Below are 8,587 nucleotides of genomic sequence, written 5' to 3'. Positions count from 1 at the left end.
TGCCCCGTAGGGCCAGGAAGCCACGCCACCCAGCTGCCATCAGGCCCGCCTGCAGTATCTGCTGAGTTAGGTGAATCCCTCACCTGTAGCAATTCCACTTGAGCCCATGCTCCAGGCTTTAAGCCCATCTCAGTAGCCCTCCTACTTGTTGCGGCCCAGAGCGTGTGGGGGCTCCGCAGGAATGCAGAGGCATCCCTACTGCTCCCCTTTTACTCTTACCAACCGCCAGTGATGGTAGGGCATCGGCCTGACACTCCAGTGCCAGCCATCTTCAGGGCTTCCAAGCAGGGTACCAGGCTTTCTTCGTGGCATTTTTACTGGCTTCAAGTCTTTAGAGCTCAGACAGGCTCTTTAAAACATGATACTCCAGTCAAAGTTTTCCGTTAATAAAACCACTATTAGGAATCGGTCTTATTGAATCTATGCAAAGAAATGTATTGCCATGTTAGCATTGCCAAATTTTGGAGGAATTATATAAGAAGAAAGACATACTGATCTACTCTAAGATTTTCTGACTTTCCTTGTCAATTTCTTTTAATTGTTGGCATTAAACTCTTTTTTTATGCATAACCATGCCTCAGATCTTCTATTTTAAATAGGCTTTTTTCAGACTACCCCTGACATGGGCATGGTCATAAAGGCCTGCAAGCAGTACACAGGCTGCCAACTGTTAGCTGTCTTTCAACAGAGACCAAAACCTGATGGGCACTGTTCCCTGCCCAGGTGGGCACCTGCCCTCTTGGCAGCTAGGCACTCTTTACTTTTTGGGGTTCACTCCACATAGTACCTTTCTAGGACAGTTAATATACATTCAAACCTGCAAGAGAATTAAAGGTCAATATAATACATCAATACAATGAAACATAATATAGGCATCATGGCCGCTTTAGGCAGCTACATCTTCTGCTACTAAATATGTGATACTAAAGTCTATTTTTGATTTTTCTATAAATTGTCCCTGTCTCTTTGGAGCCATGTCTATGAAGATGCAGGCATCATCTAAGTCGCGAGCAATGTTACCAGCATCAGGCAGATAGCAGGTTGCGTTGATCTCGATTGATACTTCATTTTGGTGATGAAGTCTTTCCGGATCATGGATGGGTCCGCTGACCGGACGTGGGTGTGATGGACCCAGGTTGCACGTGCAGGGCTGCCAGGGCCTCGTCTATGGCAGACAGGTAGTCAGGCAGCAGGTCCAGGAGACAGGTGGCCAGAAACACACTCCCGGCAAAGCAGCTCACCAGGCTCAGGACTTTCTGGCGGAAGGCTGAGGCTTCGGGGCTGGCTCCCGGTCGGCGTAGCACACAGATGGGCACCAGACTGCAGATGAGCGTGAGCACCAGCAGGAGCACCAGGGTCCCCAACTTCACCTCTAGGCCCACAGGCAGTGGGGAAGCCGAGGCTACTGCCTCTGGGTGCCACACCAGGAGCTCTGGTTTTCCCCAGGGCTCCATGGTGGCCGGCTGCTCCAGTGATTCTCAGACCTTGAGAGGGTCTTACTCCATGGCCTCCACCAGGTTCCATGGTTTGTTTCAAGGGAGTGCGCTAGGAGGGGGTATCAGCCCCTCCTTTGCTAGCAGCAGACAGGTACCAAATCCTTTCAGTACATTAGACCAGCTTCATTTCTGCCTATCTTTACAGATTTCAAGGCCCATTGTCTCAGTACTGGCCTGTATTATCTAATTCAGCACAGGCAGGGGGAAGGGCCCATTAAATCTTTGCCTTGAGGAACTGTGAGCTCCATTTTTAAATGTTCCAATTAGAAATACTTTTTAAATTTATTCTAGAATTCCAAAATCCCAACCCAGCACAGAATATCACATAGCAAATCAAAGTTCCCAGCAAACAAACAGATAGAGATGTTTACTAGTTAGGCGGGCCGATTCCACCTCTGGCAGAGAGCAAGCGCCCTTGGGGAAAGATCCCAGCGGCCGCTCAGGGTGCTTTGCTATCGGTCAGAGCACTCAGCCTTAAGAAGTCAAGCGTGTGCTTTTTTTTTTTTTTTTTTAGATTTTCATATGTATATGAACAAACAATTATATTCAAGTAGATATATAAATATTAAATAAATATTTATACTTATATTCTTTCAGTGAACAAGTCTTTGACCTATGTTTTATCCAGATAGAAACGGCACTCATCACAAACAAATAAACAAACAAATCCAAAACCAAAACCCAAGAAAACCAAGGCCAGAAGTACCCTCTGATGTTTCAGGGGTACCAAGGGAGGAGAAGTTAGGCCATGTCCAGTTTTTCTCATAATCTACCAGTGACCAGTTTCAGCTTACTGGTCTATTAATATTTTATTTTATTTTTATCATACCAAAGCTATGCCTTCCAGTTAGAACTCTTGGCTTTAATTTTTAGGTGTCATGTAAATAATGAAAATTTCTTAGATTAGTAATACATTCGAAATTTTTAAGAGACACAGAAATTTCATTAGTTATATATATTTAAGCAATAAGGACAGATCAATTTACAGAAACCAGTTTCTACCTGAAATAATTGTACTTTAGAAATTGGATTACTGCTATCAGTTTCTTTTAAAGGCTTGGAGTAGAAAGCTGATTTCAAAGGAGCCACCCCTCGGCCGCTTGACCTTTTCTGGGAAGGTTGGTCAGCAAAAGGTGTAGCCATTGAAATGCAAATTAACATTTCTAAAGATGACTGCTGGTGGAACCGGACCACCTGCATGCTAGGGAAAGGGCGTGTCTACCCTGCCCTCTACCAAAAAAGGGTGTAGCTTCAGACTTCCCAACGGTGAGAGAGAAAAAAATATCTTAGCTGCAGTCAATCAATAGATCTAATTCTGCTCCCCAGATTCTGTACGAAGTACACTCAGATATCATTCAATTCAGTACCATGTCATTTCAAGACATCCAGGCACAAACTCCAAGGTATTAAATTTCACAGATTTGGAAAACCACACTTGAGGCTGGCAAGGCGGGCCTGGCCCAGCTTTTGATTTTAAAATGACTATAATTTTTTCCTCTGGGGAAGGTCCTTGCTTGCCTGTGGGAAGTTTCAAAATTGGCCTGAGGGAGGAAGGGGGAGCGGCTGTTCTCCCTGGAAGAACAGGTTTGGCCTGTTCCGGACCAATCAGATGTAAATTGATCACATTCTTTAAGAACTTGCTAGAGGCGGGAAGCATTAGCCCTTTTCTCATTAGAAATGTTTTGGCCAGCCTTTTCAATTAACAAAGGGCTGGTTTTTTTTTTTTTTTTTACCGGGCTTAAAGTTAGCTTTGGAACAGGTTTCATTAACATTTAAAAAAATCACTTTATTATGGAAAAATACCAACCTTGTTGCTAGAATCTAACTAGTATTTCTACCCTGGGTTAAATTTTCTATTTTCCTTAGGAAATAAACAGTCTTGGGTTTTATTTTGTACAATTGTAAAGAGACTTTTAGCTTAAAACTTTATCTAAATGTCCAAAATCGGACAGTGCGCGCTTCAGTTTTAAGCCAGGTTTTCTCTTTACACGTGAACAGAAATCCCAGACGCATTTTAAAACTTTTATATTTAATTTCTATGATCTGGCTGGGGCGATCTCCCCCCCAGGACCCGACGCCGCCGGGGGGGCCCCGCCGCTCGCCACACGCCGGGGCCGCTGCCCGCCCGCCGCTGCCACCAAGCCGCCTGGGCCTGCGGCGCAGACGGGCTCCGGGGCAAGGGCTGCGCTCGCCGCGCGCCACGCCCCTGCACACCTGCCCCCGGGTGCAGACGCAGACTCAGCTCCGCGCGCGCTCCACTCGCTTGCCACAACCCCGGGGGCCGCCGCCGCCGCCGCCGCCGCCGCCTGGGCCCGCGGCGCGGACGGGCTCCCGGGTGAGGGCTGCGCTTACCGCGCACTGCGCTCCCCCCGACCGCAGAGCAAGCGGCTCCTGCGGCCCCAGGCACAGTGATCCCTGCTTTTACACTCATATATTTTTACCAGACATTCATTCAGAGTTTAAACAATCCATTTAATTTTTAACAACTTCCCAATTCCTGAGGGAGCTCTAAAGCCTCCCGAAATCTCCTTGAACTGATCAATCACAATACCCAAAGCAGCGGTTTGAGTCCATTCCATAACATCCGTCCAGTAAGTTCACAGAAAGAAACATACAAACACAGAAGACTACACGGGCCCAAAAATACAGCTTTCTAACTCTATGGAAGCAGATGGCGTTATGCCAACACGGTGGGAGCTGCCCACCTCGTCTCAGATTGGGGTTTCTACAGACCTCCCGACTTGGCGGAAGCAAAATTAAACCCCTACAGATGGGGGGAGCAGAACGTCTTCTAACTCTCCCCCGCCTGTGGTCGTTCACGGCGCGTCCGCCTGGACCCTTCAGGCACAGATTCCAGAAGTGAGCTCACAGAACAGATACAGAACAAGTCCCTGAACAGAAGCAGTAGAAAACTGCCTAGGAATGCTTCTTTTCTATCTTTTTTAAAAGATAGGCCAGATTCGAACCTTTAGCCAGTCCGAGTTTTGATGGTAAGTACCATCTAGAAGCCATTCCTCCAGATACAGGAAAAGTTCCTTAGAGATACCCAAAACCCAAAGCACAGAACAGAATATACAACATACAGACACTTACCGCGGCCACGCAGATTCTACGAATTGAGGATCCCTACATGGTCTTGGGAATCCCGGACGAGCCCCCAAATGTTATGCCCAGATTCCAAGATTCCCAAGAAATCATATTAGGGAGCCAATTCGATGCAAAAGCATAAGAATCTGTATTTATTTCAAGCTAGCTTGGGCGCAGACACACCGACACAAAAGCAATCCACGTGGCTGAGCGCGCCAACCTCGTCTCAGGACGGGTTATATAGGGGGGGGTTGGAGTAAGGGGAGGAGAAAGAACTGTGCTCTGCCGCCTGGGTGTGGCTAGCAGAGTAGGACGTAGCCCCTACCCTGGGGCAACCTAGCCCTCGCCCTTTCAATCTTTTCATTTTTGATGCATTCTGTTAGTAATACATATAACATCTACAGTGTTTTGTGTCATATAATGCAATATTGATGTAGATATTAAAAGACAGATGATTCATCTTATAAACAGGTAACTTAAACTTAACAGTATGGAGAAATACAGTAAAGTAACTGTAAATGTATTTTCTCTTTTTATGATTTTCATAACAACATTTTCTTTTCTTTAGCTTACTTTATTATAAAAATACCATAATACATATAACATACAATAGGTATTAATCAACTATTTATGTTCAGTAAGGCTCCTGATCAACAGTCAGCTATTAATAGTTAAACTTTTAGGGACCTAAAAGTGATTCATGGATTTTTGACTGCTTGGGGGTCAGCGCTCTTAACCCCCATGTTGTTCAAGAGTCAGCTATAGTTTTTATCGTTCATATGTAAGATACATCTTTTATATCCACCTGATAATGATTTATTCATATACAATGTAATGTAAGATCAAGTTTAAAATGTTTGCCCATATCCAATTGATATGGGAAATTATCCCTTGAAAAAGTCTTTTTTCTCTGTCAAAAGTGAAGTGTCACTCTATTTGTGAATCTGTTTTTGGGTTAGAGAGCTATCCTGTTTCATTGGTCTATTTGATTTTCCTTGAACCAATTTCTCACTAGTGTGGTTTTATAAGTCTTGCTTTATGTTCCCACCTGTTCTATTTTTCTACAAGTGTCTTGGTCTTTTCTATTTCCTATGAATTTTGAAATTAATTTGTCAAGATTAATGCACACACAAAAAAGCCCTGTATAATTTTGATTTGGATTCCATGATTCTTCACCTAAATTTGGAAAGAACTGACATCTGTATAAAGTTGCATCCTCCAGTTCACGAGCATGGTCAACCTCCTCCCCCCTCTATTTATTTATATAGGTCTCCTTTTATTTCCTTCAGTAATATTTCCAGAGCATTCTACACAAAGGTCTTTTAAATATTCATTAGATTTATTCCTATATTTGATTCTTTTAATAATTTTGTAAATGGGAATCTTTGCAATTTTTTTTCCTAACCACTTCCTTTTGCTAGATAGAAAGCAATTGATTTTTGTATATAGACCTTGTATCTGTAAACTTACTTGTGTCTGTAAACTTGTAAGAATTTGTAGGTTCTTTTTTTCCTTGCTTCACTTTTTTTGGCTAGGACCTTCAGTTGACATTGGCTTGGAGTGCTGTTGGCTGACTAGTTATGTTGTTCAAATCTTCCACCCTCTATTTCAGAAGGAGAGCTTTCAATATTTCATCATTAAGTCTGATATTTGTTATGGGCTTGTTGTAGATTGACTTTTATCAGGCTAATAAATTCTCTTCTATTCCTATTTTGCTGAATGACTTTTGTTTGCTTATTTTAATGACAAATGGTTATTGAATTTTATTGATTTTTCTTTATTAAGATGATTATATAAATACTAGAGGCCCGGTGCACAAAATTCATGCATGGAGGGGGAGTCCCTTAGCCTGGCCTGCACCCTCTTGCAATCCGGTACCCCTCAGGGGATGTCTGACTGGCAGTTGGACACCCCTCTCACAATTCAGGATTGCTGGCTCCTAACTGCTCACCTGCCTACCTGATCACCCCTAACCACCTCTGCCTCGGCCCCTGCTGCACGGCTTTGTCCAGAAGGATGTCTGGAAGGTCGTCCATCTGTCTGGTCTAATTAGCCTGTTACACTTTTATTATTATAGATTCACTTTTGTTCTGTTAGTGTGAATTAGGTTGATTGAAGTTTGAATGTTAAACTAACCTTACTTTCCTGGAATAGATCTCATTTGATCTGATGCACTATCCTTATATACATTAGCCAATATTTTGTTTAGGATTATTTGCGTCTGTGTTCTGAGTGTGATTGGCCTATAGTTGTCCTTTTTTATCGTGTTCCTGTCAAGTTTGGAATTAAGATTAGGTTGGCCTCATGAAACAAGTTGGGAAGCATGGCCTCTCTTTATGCTCTGGAATAATCTGCATGGGATTGGCATTTTTTTCTTTCTTAAACATTTGACAGAATTCATCATTGAAGCTACTTGGATCTGGGAACAATTTCTTTGGAGGAGATTTTAAATTACGTATTATATAATTATATTTTTCAATTTCTTTTTCTTGCATCAATTTTGGTAACTTGTGTTTCCCCTATGAATTTGTCCATTTCATCAAATTTTCACACTTTGTAGTATAAAGTTAATCATAACATCCCCTTAACATCTCTTTAATGTTTTGTGATATGTCAGCATTCCATCTTCATTCCTAACATTGGTACCTTCTCTTTCTTTTCTTCTTTTAAATCAGCTTTGTCAAAGATTTATCAAGTTTATAACTATTCTCAAAGAACAAGCTTTTGGCTCTATTTATCCTCTCCATTTTAATTTTGTTTCTATTTCATTCATTTCTATCCTTATTTTTATTATTTTCTTCCTCTTACATTTTTATGTTTAAAACTCCCTCCCTTAAAAACCAAATGGATAGATCTCTAATAGAGAGAGTAAGAACAGCACAGTGGTAAAGATATATGCAGGTTGTCCCAAAAAATGTACACACACATTTTGAATAATATAAAGGCAATATTTATTAAAATACATTTCATTTTCAAAATTGAGCTATCAGCTGTTAAAGTGTATATAAATTTAATTGGGAATAATTAAATTTATTCCCAATTAATAAATGCTTCCTTCCCCTAGTTTTTAGGGGAAGGGAGCATTTAGATTCTAGGGTCCTGGTCTTTGTTTCCTTGACTAATGCCACAAGGGGAAGTGAAGATGAGGCCACCTTCCAGGGCCAGCATGAAGGAATGGACCGGGAGCCGGCCTGTATGAGTGCAAACACGAGTTCCATCCTGCTCGACCCTCCCTGGCTGGATGATCTTGAGCACTTCCCACCCCTTTTCTGAAAGCCTGAATGAGGACAGCGGGGAGGAGGACAGCTGGGGATCAGGAGAGGACTCGCCGGAAGTAGTTAGGTTTTTGTAGGAAAGGAGAGACACACTGTGTTGGGAGAGAGGAACAGAAAGGGACCAAGGAAAGTTGACTGCCTACTTGGGAAGTTTCCCTTTCTGAAAAACAATGTTTGAATTCCTGATTAAACATGTTTCCCAAACTCTACAACTTGGGGTTTCGGTGTTCATTTGTAAAAGAGCCTGGTTCAGCTGGGCAAGCTGTCCACTCCGTCAACAGAATTGGAAGGGCTTTCCCAAGAGGAAACGTGCAGCTTGAATGGTGGCAAAGAAATGTCTTGGTGAATAAGCAGGGCATGGCATTACACTCAGATGGCACAGGCTAGGAGTGAGTGGGAGTGGGTCTGGGCAGGGACTCAGTAGAAGGAGTGAGGAGTTGGGGAGGGGAGCAGAAGGGGAAGAGGAGAATGAAGTAGTGAAGGTACCATAGCAAGATGCTTATAGCAAAATGCTCCAGGATCCTGAGGAAGGCATCTTGAATTGACCCTGGGCAAGAGAAATGTCCCAGCTCCTGAGGGACATTGAGGGGTGCAGAAGTCAGTTCCAGCATGTCATAATTGCAAGAGTTTCATCAAAAGGTTGATGGAACTTGGGGACTCAACAAGGGCTGAGTCACATATGTTGTCACCTGTTGGGAATGGCTAAAGGCATTTCCCCATACCTGAAAA

At 42.9% G+C, this 8,587-nt stretch overlaps 1 pseudogene; it reads right to left on the bottom strand.

Moving 5' to 3' along the window:
* Positions 1 to 771: 771 nt before the first annotated feature.
* Positions 772 to 1,487, bottom strand: LOC106697923 (annotated as a pseudogene).
* Positions 1,488 to 8,587: the final 7,100 nt, after the last annotated feature.

The sequence above is a fragment of the Myotis lucifugus genome, unplaced genomic scaffold (genome assembly GCF_000147115.1).
Source record: "Myotis lucifugus unplaced genomic scaffold, Myoluc2.0 scaffold_117, whole genome shotgun sequence".
Taxonomy (NCBI): Eukaryota; Metazoa; Chordata; class Mammalia; order Chiroptera; family Vespertilionidae; genus Myotis; species Myotis lucifugus.
This window is presented reverse-complemented; position numbering and strand designations above follow the sequence as displayed.